General features: G+C 39.8%; 2 protein-coding genes across 3 annotated transcripts in view; one reads left to right on the top strand and one right to left on the bottom strand.

Moving 5' to 3' along the window:
- Window positions 1-21,002, bottom strand: part of SHROOM3 (shroom family member 3) — a 325,226-nt gene that overhangs the window by 295,231 nt on the left and 8,993 nt on the right. The gene's annotated exons all lie outside the window — the stretch shown is intronic.
- CCDC158 (coiled-coil domain containing 158) overlaps window positions 15,218-21,002 on the top strand; it is a 126,787-nt gene continuing 121,002 nt past the window's right edge. For both annotated transcript variants that reach the window (XM_077882562.1, XM_077882557.1), the window contains exons 1-2: window positions 15,218-15,458; window positions 19,949-20,016. The gene's annotated coding sequence lies outside the window, so the exon portion shown is untranslated. The remainder of the gene's footprint in view (window positions 15,459-19,948; window positions 20,017-21,002) is intronic.

The raw sequence follows: 21,002 nt of genomic DNA, 5'->3' as shown, positions 1-21,002 counted from the left end.
CTAAAATATAAAATTTACCAAGCCAAAGAGATTTTTGCATTGCCCTTAGAACTTGGTTTTTATTGTTTTTAGTTTTGTTTAGTGTGATTATTTTTTGCAAGGCTTCTGCTGATTCTAGACGTGGGCTTATTGTTACTAGCACAAGGTGAATGTTTTAGATGATTCCAAGAGAAATGAATCATTAATATGGACAGAAAGGCCAAATAAAGCATCCAGGAAACAGCAGGGCCCCTCTTGCCGCACTTGGTAAAAAATACTACAGACAAGGCCTAAAACCTCCTGACTCTGCTCCTGGCTACAGGGGAAGTCTATGTACAGGGCAGAAGACAAGGACTCACCCAACTATTTCTGTAACCAAAACCTCCATCCCACTAAATTGCACTATGTCTTGAAAATTTACAAGGCCTGTTGGAAGAGAACATGAAAGTGGAAGAACATAAAGGAGCAGATGTCATGAGAGAAGAGAAAAACAATTTTGCTTTCAGTGTATCTGATTCAGTTGTAATAAAGCCTTCCACAGAACTGTCCATCACCACCTCACTTAGGTCAGACAATAGTCTGACCCGAATGCCTAGGCAACAAAGGACAAACAATGCCAAATTCGATTTTAGCTGATCCTTGAAAGAAGGAAAAAATACATTTCCAGGAGCCTGTTGAGAGTACCACACGAACCTGACATTTTTCATTTTTGACACATTAGAGTTTATGTTAGTTCTTTATGATATAACGTGGAAACCAAAATATATAAAGATTACACAAATGTGTCAATGCTGTTCAAGATCTCTGTTTCTGGGGCACCTAGGTGGCTTGCTGGTTGGGCATCTGTTTTTGACTCAGGTCATGATCCTGGGGTCCTGGGGTCCTGGGATCAAGTCCCGCATCAGGCTCCTCACAGGGAACCTGCTTCTCCCTCTGCCTATGTCTCTGCCTCTCTCTGTGTCTGTCATGAATAAATAAAATCTTTTAAAAAAAGATAAGATCTCCATTTCTGCACCCATGCCAGAAATTTTGTCTCTTTCCTGCATCCACTTTAAAATTTTATTTTCAGAAATGACACTTTCTCACTTAAGGCATAGATGTTTTCCCAGGGTGGGAGGGGAATCTCAGCTCTATCCAGGTCTTTTATGTATGGCATATTTAATTAATTTTTCAAAAAACTTTTTATTATTAGAAATAGGTAAAATTGTTCCCCAAAGCCCAGCAATCTTATATTTGTCAACAACCTAATATTCGATGGACTTCAGCTTTTTTGCATGTTAGGTGATTTCTGTGTCAGGTCAGGTCCTTGGAGAAACAGATGCCAAAGTGGAACTCAACACGCAAGACGTGTACTTGGGGAAATACCAAAGGAAGATACAGCAGGGAGGGATTGGGAATAAGGGGGGAGAGCCTTCTGACCACAGGCAAATCTGACACCTGTGAAAGGAGAGCAGGAAGGAAGGAGGACTGAGGAAGGGTACAATCCTGAGAAAGCCCCACCCAGGTTGAACTTAGAGCAAAGACTGTCTATCATAGCAAGCATCAGGCAAGAATGACCCAGCCTTCATCCTTCATCTGCTCAGCCATCCACCTGTAGCAGCCTGGGGAACACGGCCTTGGCATGAACACTACAGCAGATACAAGGTGTTAACAGTTGGAGGCTGTCTGACAACTATCTTCTTTGCAGCAGTTTCTCTTGAAGGAAGATCTGAACAGTGCACTTCCTTGGCTACTGCAACTTCTTAGGCTAGTGGCTACTTTAAATTGTTTTTGGAATAAGGTAGGTATCCATCCACCCATCCACACATATGCATGTATACTAGCTCTTTGGATAAACAAGTGATGTGGATCAACTTTGCTAATAGGTGACATCTTGACCTTTTTTTATTTTAATATTTTATTTACTTATTCATGAGAAGCAGAGACACAGGCAGAGGGAGAAGCAGGCTCCGTGCAGGGAGCCTGATGTGGGACTCGAACCCGGGTCTCCAGGATCATGCCCTGGACCAAAGGCAGGTGCTAAACCTCTGAGCCACCCAGAGATCCCTATCTTGACCTTTTTAATGAAGGAAATGAGTCTATAGAACTTTGAAAATTTCTTGAAATTGATTCTAAACAGATGTGAATTCCTGGATACACAAAACACCACTGAAGCTCGCAAAGAGAAGACTCGTGGTGCTCAGATGATAAATGAAGTTTGGGCTCAAGTTTACTTTACAAGACTCACTCTATGGTTATTTCCTTAGTTCTTAGATGTATAATTGATGGAGACATGCTTGGAAACAGGTCTAAAAAAAAAAAAAAAAACAGGTCTAACCTCTACACTGGAATGTGGCAAAAGAGCTAATATGATAGAAGGGCCAAGTGGAAGCTCATGGAACTCCCTCCACCCCACTCGAGGCAATAAACTAAAAACAATATCACATCCCTAGGATAATTAACAAGATTAATGCTACCACGAAAGACTTAACAAGATGCAGGTATGGTGATTCCTAACATTCCAATTTAGCTTGTCTATTTGGTCTGCGCAGAAGATGTATTCATCTTGGATAATGATCGTGGGTTATTATAAACTTTATCAAGCACTGCCAAGCTATTCCAGACGTAGTTATTTGAGCAAATGAATGCAAGTGTCTGGCATCTGGGATACAGCAATTGATCTAATTTGTTGCCCATCAAACAATTCTCAAGTATCACGATAAGGCTTTTGCTTTCAACTAACAGGGGGACAACAGTACCCCTTCAGTCTGTTCCCCCAGAGCTATGTCAGCTTTCCTGCTCTTTGTCACATTCTAGTCCTCAGAGATGGTGATCATCTTGACATCCCATGGTATATCACATGTGTCCAATTCATTGGTGATATCTTGCTACATTACATCTCATGAGCAAGTCATAATAAATATCTTTATGCTTATTCCTTATGCTAAATTTCCTCTGCCGAAATAACTAGGGTAGGTTCCGGTTTCCTATCTGACACAAATTCTACTTTCTAAGCCCTTTATGGACCAAATCGAAAACTATTGTCAAACATCCATTATTTTTCCATGGAATTCCAAGTATCTCCATACAAGTCAGCTACCCTTCTCATGATTAAAATAAGTACCATGTGAGATAGTCAAACAAACTTTTCTACTTGAACTCACAACTGCCTTTGACTCCTTTATATGATATTGGAGTAAATTCTGGTCCTTTAGTTAATTTCTCATTATCGGACACCTGGGTGGCTCAGCGGTTGAGTGTCTGCTTTTGGTTCAGGGCATGATCCTGGGGTCCTGGGATCGAGTCCCGTATCAGGCTCCCTGTGAGGAGTCTGCTTCCCCCTCTGCCTATGTCTCTGCCTTCTCTCTGTGTCTCTCATGAATAAATAAATAACATATATATTTTTTAATTTCTCATTATCTATGGGGCAAAAAAAATCGTTTATACCCAGTTATGGGCTAATTTATATACACCATCTTCTACCAATTCATATGTTGAAGCCCTAACCCCAGTACCTAAGAATATGATTGTATTTGAAAATAGGGTTTAAAGATACAGCTAAATTAAAACATGGTTATTAGAGTCATATGGCCTTAACCCAGTATGACCAGTGTCTTAGAAGAGGGAATTTGGACACACAGGAAACATCAGGGATGTGCACACACAGGAAAGACTGCGTGGGGACACAGCGAGGTGTCATCTGCAAACCAAGGAGAAAGGCCTCAGAAGAAATCAAACCTGCCTACCACCTTGATTTTGGACTCCTTGCTTCCAGAACCACGAGAAATATTTCCATTGTTTAAGCCTCCCAGTGTGTGTGTGGCATTTTGTTAGGGCAGCCTTAGCAAACTAATACATTGCGTATGGTGTAAAGCACTACAGCTTTCAAAACATTTACTGGCAAGAAACCTAAAGGTCATAAAGACAAGGGTGAAAGCATCTTTATCTTGGTGCCTATGTTGATGTGTTTATGCCTCTATGTCTCTACCAGGATCCCTACTTTTCCCACTGTCTTAACCTCTTTTTTTTTTTTTTAAAGATTTTATTTATTTATTCATGATAGTTACACAGAGAGAGACAGAGAGGCAGATACACAGGCAGAGGGAGAAGCAGGCTCCATGCAGGGAGCCCGACGTGGGATTCGATCCCAGGCCTCCAGGATCGTGCCCCGAGCCAAAGGCAGGCGCCAAACCACTGCGCCACCCAGGGATCCCTGTCTTAACCTCTCTTGATGACTCTTTCCTATTTCGTTCTGCTTTGTTTTGTTTGGGTGGGGAGGGGAGTTTTATTTGACTCTCTCTTTCTCCTTCTTCCTCAAAACACTTTCAATTTACTAGATAATACTAATGATACTTACTGTTCAGCAGCTACTATTCTAGGAGCTTTACTTCTATGAACTCATTAAAACCTCACATGATCTCATGAAGTAATGATCACCTTCTTTTACCCCACTTTTTTTTTAAGATTTTATTTATCTATTCATGAGAGACACAGAAGGAGAGAGAGGCAGAGACACAGGCAGAGGAAGAAGCAGGCTCCATGCAGGGAGCTGGACGTGAAACTCGATCCCAGGTCCTCAGGATCATGCCCTGGGCTGAAGTGGCGCTAAACGGCTAAGCCACCAAGGCTGCCCTTTTTTTTTTTTTTACCCCACTTTTAAAAGTAAGAAAAAATAGAGGTTAAATAACTTTCCCAAGGCACACTGCCAGCAAGTAACAGTTCAAATCTGAGTCCAAAAATTCTGACTCTAGAGCTATGCTCCCAGTCAGTATGCTATGCCAGATTTTACACAAAAGGGAAGGATGCCTGCAGATATGTCCATTAACAAATATACTTTTTTACTAAATTGAAGACAAATGGAGAGGCCATTTTCATCTTAACATAAGTTAAAGGCACTTTTTTTAAAGATTTTATTTATTTATTCATGAGACACAGAGAGAGGGCAGAGACACAGGCAGAGGGGGAAGCAGGCTCCGTGCAGGGAGCCCAATGTGGGATTCATCCCAGGACTCCAGGATCATGCCCTGAGCCGAAGGCAGATGCTCAATCACTGAGCCACCCAGGCACCCCTAAAGGCACTTTTTAAAACCTACATAGCCCTCGGCACTTTTCCTTGGGTAATATTCAAAAGTTTTCTCTTTTGGTAATGGCTAAAGACCATATACACATAATCCAGGAGAATCATATACACACAACTTCTAAATTCAAATTTAAAAATTGTACTGATAATGAATTATTGGTATGCCCTGATACTGCGCAAGCGTCTGAGCTGGCCCGATTTGAGCCTCACAAGAGCTTTGTGACTGAGAAGGAGCAGATACGTCGTGGACACTTTACAGATGGGGCGGACGCTGGGGGAGGTTGACAAGGCGCCGGGGTGTGAGGCCGCCAATACCGCACCTTTGGTTACCAACTGCAGGCCCCAGCTCTTTGCCGCAACACTTGCCGCTTCTCGGAGAAGTCAAGTAAATCGCAATCCTAATGCAGTATATTTGCTCAGCTGTTCTGACATCCTTTAGCCAAAGGACCGAGAACACACAGTGCAGCCAGAATGAGGATTTTATGCTCTTCTGTGGTCGAGCCTAGGCCGCATCATGACTCAGCAGCAGCCAAAGAGGAAAGTGGCCCCGCGGCACTCCATCCGGCTGTGGGGGATTTTCCTCCACTGGTTGGTTTTCTTTTTTCTCCTGCTCCAACTTGATCCTGTTTAGTGAAGGAGGCCTGACGAAGTCTGAATAGAAAGCTCCCTGCTGAAGGGCTGTCACAGCTGCTCAACCTAGGCTCCCGGGAACTTTGGCAAGCGGAAGAATCCTTTGTCTTCAGACTATGACAAGAGGGGAAAAAAATCCCAACTATTCGGCTGTGTAGCATCACTCAAGCATGCCTTAATGGGGAAGGTCTAATGAGGAATGCGGTCTTTGAAAACTCTTGCTTTAAAAATTCCCAAAGCATTCTCACTGTACAATTCCACACAATTATAATTAAATAGGATTCAAACTACAAACCAGAGATTATGTTACTGTTTTACCCAGTTTGATGGCCACGGATGCTTCTTTTCTTTACTAGTTATGTTCAAAGAGATCTTGGCCTGTTATTATAATCAAATATGTAGGAGAAAACATCCCCATTCTTCGTGGATTCTATGGAGGTAGCAGGAATGAGAGAATAAAAGAAAAGCCAATTTTAAACTACCAAAAGAACCACAGCTGCCCTCCGCCCTTTCCAATTCCCCTGCTTCCTCTCCTGCTGTTGACCAATTAATGGATTCCTGCTCTTGGGTTTAACTCAACTTTTGGAGGGGAGCTGGATCTAAATCCAGTTTGAACAGTTTTTGAAGGTAACCAGAGCTCCTTCCCAAAAACAAGACACACACACACACACACACAAACAAGACACATGTTTCTAGCAGGTAAAATTCACTTAAAATTATTTCTCTATAATCTTTCCTAAAGAAATTCAAGAACATTCACCCTAACATCATACTTCATGCATGGTTACAATATTTCCAATTAAAAAAAAAAAAGACAAAGAGGGCAAAAATACTTCCAAAGTGTATGTATGATAGTATGTGAATTATATCTCAATAAAATTGTTATTTTTTTAAAAAGATTTTATTTTATTTATTCATGAGAGACACAACGAGAGGTAGAGACATAGGCAGAGGGAGAAGCAGGCTCCCTGCAGGGCACCCAATGTGGAACTCGATTCCAGGACCCAGGATCACAACCTGAGCCCCTCAGGTGTCCCTAAAATTCTATTAAGTATGTATGTAGTTGAAAAGGGGAAAGGATGGATAAAGATCACTAAGTATAGAATTTTTTTTTATTTTAATCAGTCATCACTAGAGGAGAGGTTAATGGAAACATTGCTTAATGGGTACAGAGTTTCAGTCTGGAAAGATAAAAATATTCTGAAGATGGGTAGTGGTCATATAAGAGTACTGAATATTACTGAATTGTACACTTAAAAATGGTTAAACTGGTAAACGTGTGTGTATTTTACCACAATTTTAAAAAGTCATCACATTTTTTTTTAATTAACAAAAATAATGACTACAACAAGACTACATATTTGTTCTAGAAATCTTAAGAAAAAAATGAAAAAAGAGGAAAATATAAATCACTTAAAATCCCACTATCCGGGGGCAGCCCAGGTGGCTCAGCAGTTTAGCGCCACCTTCCGCCCAGGGTGTGATCCTGGAGACCTGGGATTGAGTCCCACATCAGGCTCCCTGCATGGAGCCTGCTTCTCCCTCTGCCTGTGTCTCTGCCTCTCTCTCTCTCTCTCTGTCTCTCATGAATAAATAAATAAGATCTTTAAAAAAAGAACCCACTATCCAGACATAATCATTTTTAATACTTTCCTATCTATATCCTCCTAAATTTTGTCAAAAACACGTAAGTAAAAACTGGAGTTGTACTAGCAATATTATTTACCAACTTATTTTTCACTAAAAACACATAAATACAAATATATATATATAACATGTGTATATATCTTTCCAATACTTATATATAAAGAGATATACCTATATGTGTGTGTATATACATTGTATATTACACCAGTATCGTCATTTTTAGTGGTTCCATAGTTTTGGACATTCAAATTTTTTCCAACTTTTTGCCCTTTTAAATAACATATTAGTGAACATCCTTGTACATTTATCTTGTGTGATTTTTTTAGGATAAATCCAGAGTTATAAAATTAGTGAGTATGCCTATTTTTTAAAGTTAATACGTGGCGCCTTAAGAACAGACTCAACCAATTTGTATTATCATGAAAAATGCATAAAATCACTACTACCAAGTATATGTTATCACTCTTCCTGATCTTTGTCAGTCTTATACGTTAGAAAAAAGGTTTAATATTTTTTGAATTAAAATTCTATTTTTATTCTATTTCAATTTTTATTGCTTTAATTATAGGGGAGGATAAATGCTTTTCCTAGATATTCTTTGACTCTCTGTTATTCCGTCCTTGTGAATTGCATATTCATGTCCTTTGCCAATTTAGCTTTTATGTGTAGCTTTTTCTCCTTTTTTATATGTAAGAGCTCTCATATTAAGGACCTTACCCCTATTTATCATACCACTTTATTTTATGGAGCTTTTGCCATATACATCTTTTCTTTCTTTTTTTTCCCTTTTTTTAAAAAAAAAAGATTTTATTTATTTATTCATGAGAGACACAGAGAGAGGCAGAGACACAGGCAGAGGGAGAAGCAGGCTCCATGCAGGGAGCCCGATGTGGGACTTGATTCTGGATCCTGGGATCATGCGCTGAGCCACTCGGGCATCCGTCTTTCCTTTTTTTTTTTACATAATCAAACCTATCACCCTTTTCTTTCCCATTGAAGTTTTGCCTTTGTTTTTCATGTTTTCCTTCCTCCAAATGACATACATATTTATCTATATTTTATTTTAGCACTTTTATAGATTTTTTTTTAAATAGAGGTCATATATGAAAAACTCACAGCTAACATATACACACAGTGGTGAAAGACTGAAAGTTTTAACTCTAAGAATAGAAATAAGAGAAAGATGCTCACTTTCACCACTTCTGTTCAACATAATATTGGAAGTTCAAGCCAGAGCAATTAAGCAAGAAAAAGAAATATAAAAGGCATACAAATTGGAAAGGAAAAGTCCCTTAAAAAATTAAACACGAATTACCATATAATCCAGCAATTCCACTTCTAGGTATCTATCACCCCCACTCCACCTCCACCCCACCCCCCACCATCTATCAAAATGGAAGAAGGTATAGTGAACTGAATGTTTGTCCTTCCCACAAAACTCTTATGTACGGCTGTATTTGGACTAACGCAGTGGTTAAGGCTAAATGAGATCATAGGTAGCAGGACCTGGTCTGATAGACGTAGTATTCTTATAAGAGGAGATACCAGAGAGCTCCCCTCAAACCCTACCCTACCCTACACCATCCCGGCCTGTAAACCAGGAAGAGAGCTCTCACCAGAAACTAAATTGGTCAGAAACTTGATCTTCCCCTCAAACTCTACCCTACCCTACACCATCCCGGCCTGTAAACCAGGAAGAGAGCTCTCACCAGAAACTAAATTGGTCAGAAACTTGATCTTGGATTTCTAGCCTCCAAAAACTATGAGAAAATAAAGTTATGTTGTTTAGGCTACCCAGTATTTTGTTATGGCAGACTGAGTAGATTAAGATAGAAGGTATCTGAATAACATTTGTACACCTGTGCTTATAGCAGCATTGTTCACAAAAGCCAAATGGTGGAAATAGCCCACGTGTCTATCAACGGATGAACAGAAAGACAAAACACCATGAAATATATTTAGCCTTAAAAAAGAAGAAAATTCTGACTCATGCTACAATATGGATGGATCCTGAGGATATTCTGCTACACAAAATAAGCCAGTTACAGAAAGACAAATACTGCATAATTTCACTTATGCTGAAGTACCTAGAGTAGTCAATTTTATATGGAGAGAAAGTAGAATTGAGAGGAGAGGTTGCCAGGAATTGGGAAGAGAGGAAATGGGGAGTTGCTTAATAGGTATACAGAGTTTCAGTTTGGGAAAATGAAGAATTCTGGAGACGGATGCTGATTGGTGATTGTTGAACAATAACGCGCCACAGAAACATACACATAAAAATGGTTAAAATAGTTATTTTTGTTATGTATGTTCTACCATAATCAAAACATTTTGAAAAGTGTGCTTGCTAAAAGAATTCAAACAATGAAGAAATGTATAAAATACATTTATTTCACTTTTTATATGAAAATCTTTCATCTATCTGGCTTTATTTTGGTATTAGGAATGAAGTAGTTCCAGTTTTTATCTTTCCTGGTTCCAACATTGTTAAATAATCCTTCCTCCCACCCACCCTCACTGATTTAAAATTCTTCTTTCATCATATACTCAATTTTTATCTAGAAAGTAGATCCAGGGGGATCTCTGGGTGGCTCAGAAGTTTAGTGCCTGCCTTTGGCCCAGGGTGTGATCCTGGAGTCCCGGGATCGAGTCCCACATCAGGCTCCATGGAGCCTGCTTCTCCCTCTGCCTGTGTCTCTGCCTCTATCTCTCTCTCTCTCATGAATAAATAAATAAAATCTTAAAAAAAAAAAAAAAAAAGTAGATCCATTTCTAAATTTTTCATTTTGTTCCTTGGTGCCAGTGGCCAATTTTTTCCTGCCTCACACTTTAAGGTATCATAAAGTGTATTTTATATCAAGTAAAATACACAGATCTTAGGGGTACAATTCAATGAGTTTTGATAAAGCATACATCTAGAAAGCCCATGCCAGGGATCCCTGGCTGGCTCAGCGGTTTGGTGCCTGCCTTCGGCCCAGGGTGTGATCCTGGTGTCCCAGGATTAAGTCCCATATCGGGCTCCCTGCATGGAGCCTACTTCTCCCTCTGCCTCTTCTTGTTTAAAAAAAAGAAAGAAAGAAAGAAAGAAAGAAAGCCCATGCCAAAAAAAAAAAAAAAAAAGAAAGCCCATGCCACTATGAAGGTATAAAACATTTCCATCACCCAGAAAGATGCCTTGTGTCTCAGCCAGTTCCCAACTGCCTCCAACACGGAGGCAACCACTGTTCTGATTTCTTTCACCAGTGATTAGACTTTCCAGTTCTAAGAATTCATGCAAATTGAATAATTCAGTAAGTACTCTATTATGGAATCCTTTCTTTAACTCAGCACAAAGTTTTGGCAGTTTATCTATTTTGCTGCATGAGTTTATCTTTTTTATGTTTGAGCAGTATTCCATTATGTGGATATACCACCATTTCTTTAACCATTTCTCATTGTCAGACATTTAGATTGTTTCTATTCAGAAGCTATTATCAATACAACTGCTACAAACTTTCCTGTACAGGTTATCTTGGAGAAAAGTATTTTGTTAAAATCTTTTTCCCTTGGAGAACCATACTTTTAAAATACCATAGCTTTAAAACAAGTATTAATATTTGCTAAAGAAATTCTTCACTCATTATTTATATATTTTCTCCAAAAATGGCTAATTTTTTTTTATTCTGCTAAAACATACCTCTGGGAATTTTTGGAATTTGATAGATTAATTGAGAAGAATTAAGGTCTTGACAATATTTAATTTTCCCATCCTAAAACATGTCATTTTTTTCCATTTGGTCTTTTTTTTTTTTTTTTTTTCATGTCCCTCAGTGAAGTTTTTAGTTTTTATCAAAAAGTACTAAAAAAAAAAAAAAAAAGTACTGAACATTTATAGTTAATTCCTAGCAATTTTTATTTCTTTTCACTATTTAAATTGGTCCCCTTCCTCCATTATTATTTTTTTTTTATCATTATTATTCCTTTTTCATAGGGGAGATCCCGGCTTTTTATTTTATTTTTTTATTTTTTTTAATTTTCATTTATTTATGATAGTCACACAGAGAAAGAGAGAAGCAGAGACACAGGCCGAGGGAGAAGCAGGCCTGATGTGGGATTCGATCCCCGATCTCCAGGATCGTGCCCTGGGCCAAAGGCAGGCGCTAAACCGCTGTGCCCCCCAGGGATCCCGATCCTGGCTTTTTAAAAAATTATTTTATATCCTGTCATCTTACTGAATTATTTTTCTAGTTATTCTACTATAAACTTTTGTTTTTTTAGAATTCTTCAAAGATACAGAATTTCTGGTTGTGAAACTGCTAGTATACTACAGAGCAAACATTCACAGGCTTAGTACTATGAACTATTTTAAATATTTACTTTGTGGAGGACTTTTTTTTTTTCCCAGAAGAAAATGGCAAAAAAAAATTGTACTTTTGTAAAGCTTCACTAGATTGCTTTCTAGTTTTTCTTTCATTATCACACTTCCTTATAACCAATGATTTTTCCCCACCAACAGCCCCAACCACCATCTTTCTTTCTGTCAGTTATAAACTTTAGAGAAGTCAAAAGTAAACAGTTAATAGGAAAATGTGATTTATACCACTCAAGAACACACAATTCTGAATTAAGTCTAGTGCATGTGAGAGCCAAAAACCATAACAGAAAAAAAAGAGATAATCATTGATTAGTTAATTGCACAAAAGATAGCCATCATCTCTTTCCATGAGTGGACAGTCATCACACTTTAGCAATTGTACATGTATACATTCACTATAGATTCCTTGAATCTGAGAAAGTTTTGACCAGCAGGTACTAGAATGGAGGGTGGCAGGGGATTTTGTAGACTTTTAAGAGAATTTTCTTTCCCTTCATGTCAAGGGTCCCCAGTAGAAGTCAGAGTGGACAGCCAAGACAGAAGACAGATACCACAGGTCAGGAGGAGCAACTGGGCATCACTGGTGATCAAGAAGCTCCTGCTCCCAGGTGGCCCATGCCCCCCACATGGCTTCACAAAGCATAAGATCGCCCTTGTGAAAAGCTTTTTCACCCCTCATCCTGAAATGCTTCTTTGCCTTCTTTATAAGCTAACTAGCTTACCAGCTGATTCACCTTTATAACCCCAATGTGATAAGACTTCACTAAATTTCCATAGTCTCAATGACTAAAAATTCCTCAAGCTTAAAGTGCCAGCACACCTTACTCTTCTGTAACATAATATTTTTGTCACAATGCTAAATGCCTGTGTGTCCTCAAACTCTACTGAAGAATTTAATTCTAACCTCAGTAATTTAGCCAAAAATTTCATGTTTTACATTATTTTGCTTTCCTAGGACACTGCACTTTCATCCTTCCAGAAACATATGGTACACAAAACATGGGCAAAATCAAACATACAGATTTAAGATCCTGGTATTTGACAATGAGAAAGGCATTCTTTATTCTTCCTTCAGAGAAAATCCTAGAATCCACTGCCTAGGTCTTCTGAATGTGGCATATTCTTTCTCATTCCCTAAATTGACTTATGAACAACTTTTTAGATTTTCCTGTTTCTTTAGGTAATTAGGTCTCCGTTGTGCTTTTTAGATCTTTGTTTTGGTCATCTTCCTCTACTACTTTAAATTTCAGTTAATTAAATCAATACATGGTGAGTAATAATCTACTTTGTGATTCTTATTTACTTTCTATCTTTCTCTTTTTTTGTTCCTTCTCATTTTATTACCAGAAAAAAAAGTAGCTATTTCCCTATAGTCAATGATTTTTAATATAAAGAGTTGTGGAATCATCACTGTGATCTATTTTAGAACATTTCCATGACCTCGGAAAGAAACTTCGTACCCATTTATATTCACTCTCTACTCCCATCCTTAGCCTCACACAGAAAGAAATTTACTTCCTATCTCTACAGATTTGCCTCTTTTGAGTGGTGTCTATAAATGGAATTGCATAATATGTGTATTTGTGTGTGTCTGGCTTCTTTAACTGAGCATAATATTTTTGAGGTTAATCGATGTTGTAACATCTGTCAGCATTCAGTTCCTTTTTTCCCCTAAAACAGTATTCCATCATATAGGTATACCATATTTTATTTATCCAGTTGATGGATATTTGGATTTTTTTCCCACTTGGTGACTATTGTAAACAATGAGGCCACGAACATTTGAGTGTGTCTTTTTTACAGAAGTGTTCTCATTTCTCCTGGGTACATATACTTAGAAGTATCATTGTTGGGTGATAGAGTAACATTTTTAAAAACCGCCATATTTCCAAAGTGGCTACACCGTTGTACATTCTCACCAGCAACATATAGCAAGGTGTATTTTTCACTTCCATGGAGTGACAGCTTACGTAGGACAAGCCAGGGAACTTTGACTAAGAAGAATTTTTCCTGCACTTGAGAGATGGGAAGATGGGAGATAATTTTCTTCTCTGCCACTTTCTGAATCTATTTTCTATTCCACATGCAGTTAGAGTAGGCATCAACGTGTTCTGCAATCAACATCATAAAGTTAAAGTGAACACTGACTTGCCAAGACCTCCCTCATTATGATGAAATGCTACTCCTTATGCTCACATACACCCAAACATGATTTTTTAAAATGCTCATTAATCCCTACTCGTACAAAGAGGCAAATACCTTCTTCACTTGCTCTTTTTAAGTAAAGTTCATTGCTCCATTATTCAGAGTTCAAAAAAATGAACTCTGAAAAAAATGAACAACAAAAAAGGAATAATGCCTTTTGCATTGTCATATTCGAATGTGAATTAAAGAAGAGAGGACCAGAAGCATATTTAGCTTCTCTTGAATGGCCAATTTCATGTGGCTGACAACATGAATTATATTATGTAAAATCTATTCATTATTCTATCCATTCCTGATCATGCTGAGGTTTAGGTTGGCCAGGCTAATGGCTGTCACATGAAGCTACTATCTGTCAATCTTCAGTGAACTTCAACAAAAAACAGGGAAACTGTAAAAAGACAACAACATAGTGAGTCAAAGCATATTCGTTTTCTTTTTTTTTTTTTTAAGCATATTCATATTGAGGGGAATGGCTTCAAAAGAAGCTTCTTGCTTTGAATTTGGCAGTGGTACAAGTTACTTTAAAAACACTGCATTTTACTGTCAAAAAGTCACTGTGTTATTTTGAGGTTGGGATGGATTAGAAATTATACTATATTTTATTGCTTGCTTAGGTGCCGAACCTCATTTCCACTGCCATGGTATAATGTCAAATATGCTGGACTGAAAAACAGTATGTTGTCCACTTTCTTCTCGTGTATGTTTATCATATGAACTCAGAAAGAATAGAAACCTCATAAACAAAATTCTAGAAAAGAAATCTGCTCAGAGAGCTCCCAAAGAATTAGATTTCCCTGTCTATTCTGCACAGGGGAGCACATTTTCCTTAACCAGTAACCTGTAGAGCCTCTAGAAGAAAGCGATCTACAGAACAAAAGAGACATTGGATTGTCCTCTCAAAGGGGAAGAGAAATTTTCTTGTAGCTTGATTCATACAGAAAAAAGAAGTGATGATAAAAACAGTGTGATTCATCAACTCATTCAGTGAAGAAAGAGGAAGGCAGTCCAAGAATGAATTTCTCCTTTTCTTAGCACCCAAGAAAACGTAGGTCTAAGATACTACTGGGGCCCTTTGATTCGAATCCCGTGGCGGAGTGGAAAGACCAGAGACTTTGGAATCAGATTCACTTCAGGCTCAGGCTTTTCCTTAGTTAGCATTCGCCAAGGGGTGCTAGTCTTGGTTGGGGTTTCCCCAGAAGCAGACTCCGAGACAAGAGTTCAAAAGCAAGTACTAGCGTATCTAGAAAGTGCAGAAAATCGAGGGGGAAGTGGGCGGGGAGGCAGGAGAGGCACAGTCCACACAGAAGCCCTTGCGAGCCAGCGCAGCCAGCGCAGCCCCGGCCACCGGGCAGCTCCCACCACGCGGCGCAGAGGCAGCGAGAGGAGAGGCCACGCCAGAGCCCGACGGTTCTCAGCTTAAGTCGGGCACGTGGGGAGGGTTGCTCCGAGCGTCCTTAAACAGGCGGCAAAGGGGAGGCAAAATAGAGTCCTTAACCCAACAGACGAGGATGCTGACAGTTGAGGATGCTGACAGTTGAGGATGCTGACAGTTGGAGGTCAAGCCAACATGCCCTGACGTGAAAGGTGAGGGAATGGGACGTGGCGGTGCTGGTCGCTGCAGGTGGTAGAAGCAGCAGCAGAGAACACAGGCCCTTTGGGCGCAGAGACCTTGTTTGCTGTCGTTTCCTCCATGCTGTCATATTTTAGGCATTTGATAAATAATGTGTGGACCGAACATGCCAGTGAACACATGAAACAGCTTTAAATCCAGGCTCTATCATTTAGGAAAAATCTTTTTTCAATCTCTTTTTTCATTTCATCAAATTTCATTCTACAAAACCATAAATAAAAGAACTTAACATAGTATCTATCCAACCCACAGAACTGAGTGAATATAAATATTGTTACTATGTGTCCATTTCCTGCTTTCTACCTGCAGTCCTCCCTTCTTTATTTTGCCTTCCCTTATCAAGAGGAAAGCTGACTGCAGTACCTTACAGTGCCTGGGTCCAGAAATGGGCACTACACCCTGGCACACTGTAAGGGCCCACACCACAGTTTCTTCTTCTTTTTTTTTTTAAAGATTTTATTTATTATTCATGAGAGATACAAAGAGAGAGAGAGGCAGAGAGAGGCAGGCAGGCAGAGGGAGAAGCAGGCTCCCTGTGGGGAGCCTGATGCGGGACTAGATCCAGGACCCTGAATCACACTTGAGCCAAAGGCAGATGCTCAACCACTGAGCCACCCAGATGCCCCACCACAGTTTCTTCATAAGGTCAAATGCATCGACTTATATATGCACAGAAAGCTGTGATAGTAATTCTTACAAGACACTGCTAAGCAACTCATTTAAGTGTAAATGTTGAGTCAAGAGCACCAGGATGCAACCATAATGCAATCCTGAAGAACAAAACTAACTTTTCTGCTACTTATACTTACCTAGGTCAATGGTTGTCTGGTTTTTCACCTGCTACTCAAATGTGAAAATATGAAGAATAACCCCCTGCCACCACCAAAATCCAAAAATGAAAGTGTCAAGTATTTTCTGTGAACTCATTCCCCAAAATTTACTCACTGTCCCATTCCTTTAATATCCTATCTTGGCTCCCAATATGTGTATTTATTGCTGGAACCCAACCAGATCCTGTGTCTGAATTCCAGCAGCTCACTCCCCAGTTTCCCTGAGACAAGGCAACCCCCCAAAATGTGAATTTCTCAGAGGACCACACACAAGATGATAAAAGCTTAAATTATGCCTATACAACTTCTTCCATTAAAAGTTTCAACTTTTTAAAGCAAAGGAATAAGACAGTTACTTCTAGAAGTTTAATCTTTCTTCCTACTTTCTAGCAAACGTGTGGTTAGAATATAATATAATACCCAAAGTGCTAGACACTTAACTTAGTCCAACTAACCTGAAGAATACTTACTCCACTTAAATTGTCTTGTGTTTTAATTCCGAATTCCTGCCATAATTATCTTTAGTCTTGAGATCTTTACAATTCTAGGATCTGTCTGAACTATTGCCAGGAGCCAAGAATGGATGAGGGATGAGGCCAGTTGAACTAGGCACTACTAGGCAGCAATGGCTTTGAACAATTGTGTTTGGAGGTCTCAGGATTATTCCAAGGGAACATACTATTAGGAGAGCTAGAGAGTATGCCTTTCAGGGAGGGTGGGACTAATGAGTCATGGAACCAGAGCAGATGGGTTAAGCATGAAGAGAGTAAGCTAAGCAGCAGACCAAGCCAAGAGCACTGGCTATTATGGAGTGATATGAAAATACTCAGTAATTTGTTTATATCATAAAGTAAGCAAGAGCTAGAAAGGGACAAATGAAATAAAGTTAGTTACAATGGAGACTCCTCCATGGAAGACCATCTGTTGTGGAGCTGATCTCCACCTCGCTGGAAGGCATGAACTTGAAGTACCCTAGAAAATCAGTGCTCTATCAGCATGAACCTCAAGCCTGAGGTTGTATGGATAAACTAAGTGGATCCAGCCTCTGTTAGCTTTCGACTGTTTCATGTTTTAGTGTTTTTCCTTGGGTAACTGACCTGATTTGAGAGTTAAGGTTTTATTTATCATGGCCTATCCAGGTGACAGAATGTATGCAGCCCAAGAGTTAAGCCCCAGGGTTTAGGCTGATGGGCAGCAAGAGTTTAAGTCAACTAAGGAGACAAAAGCCTAAGAGAGAAACAAAGGCACTATTGATGACTGTACATTAAGATGAAATACAGCAAAATCCCCATTGAAAAACAACAATCAGTGAGGTGAACTGAGACCAAGGTTAGAACACCGCAGAAGTACAAAGGCAGGAAGGAGGGTCTGGGAAGATGTTGGGAGGCCAATTTAATTCCTGAGGTTGACATCGCAGGAATGTTCCTCATTTCATGGTACTAGCTACCTTCAAGATGCCATTGAGCTACCTGATTTTTTCCCCACAGTTCACACATCCCACTCCTTCTACCAGTTGATCGTGACTTTGGGATGAAGTAGATGGAGGTATTCTTTGGAACTGCACAATGACAATGCAGCTTTCACTTTCAAAAGTATTTCTCAAGCTTACATTTAAGAAGTCTTAGATTAGGGATCCCTGGGTGGCGCAGTGGTTTGGCGCCTGCCTTTGGCCCAGGGCGCGATCCTGGAGACCCGGGATCGAATCCTACGTTGGGGTCCCGGTGCATGGAGCCTGCTTCTCCCTCTGCCTGTGTCTCTGCCTCTCTCGCTCTCTCTGTGTGACTATCATAAATAAATAAAAATTAAAAAAAAAGAAGTCTTAGATTAGTACCTAATTAGTTCTGCCAGCTTCCCGTTTATCTATAAAATGTAAATAATAATGGGACCTCTACCTCACAGTTCTGTGAAGTTTATGTGAGACAGCATGCCTGTTGCAGAGCAGGACCTCAATAAGATTAGTCATATTACTGTGACAAAAGCAACCCCAGCAGATCTTGTTGGCTTGAAGTGATAAATAACCCTCTAATCAACAGTTATGTGATAGAGAAAAATGTCTCCCAACTAATCAAAACAAGAATATTTGTGATTTATTTGTATATCACTCCATAAATTATAATAAACTTTGACAGTTGTCTTTTGGAAGGCCTTATCTTGTTGTAGACCCAAGAAGTACCGTAGAAATCCATGAGGGAGAGAAGAGAAGGTGGCTTCAAGAACCAGCACTAAAAATCTCCCAGGGCTTAAATACACACCATGAGTCCGTCTTACCATAAATAGAAGAAGACTCATAATGTGATGCACACTCACATCCTATACTGAAACTCAGCCCAAGATCCTCCTAAAACCTACAATGTGCAATATGATCTGACCCCTGACTACCTTTCCATTTTCATATCATACCACTCTCTCTCTTGCTTATTTCTATAGACTATGTGCCCTCTCTCCACCTGACTTCATGTGTTGAAACCTATTTCCCCAATGCGATGGTATTTGGAGGTTGGGGCCTTGGAGGTGATTAAGTCATGAGGGTGGAGCCTTCATGAGTGAGACCTGTGCCCTTAGACCCCAAAGAGCTCCCTCACCCGTTTGGCCATCTGTGGGCTAGGAAGCCAGCCCTCACCAGACACTGAATCTGCAGGCACCTTGATCTGGGGCTTCTCAGTCTCCAGAACTGTGAGAAATAAATCTCCATTGTTAATAAAGCACTCTGACCATGGTACTCTGTTAAAGCATCTGAACAGACTAAGAAACTTACTATAATCCAATAATACTGACTTTATTTTTGTTTTGAACATTCCAAGGCTCTACTGTCTATCCCAATGTTTAAAAAAATTTTTAAAGATTTTATTTATTTATTCATAGAGATGCAGAGAGAGAGGTAGAGACACAGGCAGAGGGAGAAGCAGGCTCCATACAGGGAGCCCAACGTAGGACTCGATCCAGGGTCTCCAGGATCACACCCTGGGCTGCAGGCAGCGCTAAACCGCTGAGCCACCGGGGCTGTGCTATCCCAACTTTCAAACCTCTTTGAGTGTCTGATTTCTTATTTCCCATCCACCAGGTCTTAGTTCAGATGTGACTTTTTAAAAAGATTTCATTTATTTATTTGAGAGAGAGAGAGCATCAGTTGGCATAGGAGTAGAAGGAGAGGGAGAAACAGACTCCTCTCTGAGCAGGCAGCCCAACATGGGGCTTGATCCCAGTACCCTAGGACCAGGACCTGAGTTGAAGACAGACACTCAACCAACTGAACCACCCAGGTGCCCCATCTCAGATGTGATCTTATCAGAAAACTCTTCTCTAATCACCTATTTATTTATTTATTTTTTAAAGATTTTATTTATTTATGATAGTCACAGAGAGAGAGAGAGAGAGAAAGAGAGAGAGGCAGAGACACAGGCAGAGGGAGAAGCAGGCTCCATGCACCAGGAGCCCGACGTGGGATTCGATCCCGGGTCTCCAGGATCGCGCCCTGGGCCAAAGGCAGGTGCCAAACCGCTGCGCCACCCAGGGATCCCTCTAATCACCTATTTAAAGTGAACCCTGCTTCTCATACCTCTACCCCACAAATGCTACCACTCTGCAACCCATCATCTTATTTGTTTGTTTTTTAGTAACACTCACCAATTCTGAAATTATCGCGGATGAACAGAACATATTTATTGCCGCTCTCTACTGAAATGTAAGTGCTATGAAGGCAGAGAATTACCTGATCGGTGTTTCAGTATGAGGGCTGCCAGGACACAAAAATCAGTCAAATATCATCTTTGTCATATGGGTTGCTAACTTCTGTTTGATACCTACTTTTCTCCCACCAGTCCACATCATATCATAACCAAATTCTGGATTGTGTTTTGTCATTTCCATGCACTGTTGTTTAGCTTAACCCATTGGATACTTATAACAACTCCATTAGGTAAAATGTTTCATTTTTAAAGGCAAGGAGACAGGCAAAGCTAAGTCACTCCCCATGGTCACATAGCCAGTAGAGACTATGGTAGAAATGAAATGTTCATTTTCACTCCAAGCCCTACATTGTCTGGAATGTATATTGTGCTACACTGGGCAGCCTTGCCTAAAATGGAGAAAAAAAAAAAAAAAAGATAACAGAAATCACAACCCTCAATCAATACAAACATACCAAAGAGCATTAAAAATAAAGACTTTAGATAAATCCCATAAATCTGTAAGTAAAATGCAGTTCAAAATAGAGAAGGATAGAATGAATAGATGTGTGGATGGCTGAGAAATGAAAAAATGTGATTGAAGGAAGAGCAAATTCAGGCTTAGCTGCCTAGGACAGAGTGTTCTGCACATTCATCTGCCAAGTTAGAAAAGCCTGTTCTGAAGGCAGGAAAGAACTGTCCCTTCCATTCAGTGGATCAAGATACACAAGTTATCTTTTGTGGGGAAAGTCATTAGAAGATGGGGGAAATGGTGCTTAGACTCGGCAGAGAAACTTGGCCTCACTTCCTCTCATTGAGAAGGGGCTGGGATGTCAGTGCATGAGAGATGGATGGAACAAAGAGAACACCAACTCTGTGGCTCTTTGGATCAAGATGTCTGCTGCTTGGAAGTACATCAAAGGGAGAGACATGGAAAAATCGGTCTATGGGTTAGCTAGCACCCAGAATGTTCTTTGGGGTTTTGTCTTTTTCAAAGATAGGA

Source organism: Canis aureus, chromosome 33, assembly GCF_053574225.1.
Source record: "Canis aureus isolate CA01 chromosome 33, VMU_Caureus_v.1.0, whole genome shotgun sequence".
Classification (NCBI taxonomy): Eukaryota; Metazoa; Chordata; class Mammalia; order Carnivora; family Canidae; genus Canis; species Canis aureus.
Note: the sequence above shows the minus strand (reverse complement) of the source record. Positions and strands in the feature narration are given on the sequence as shown.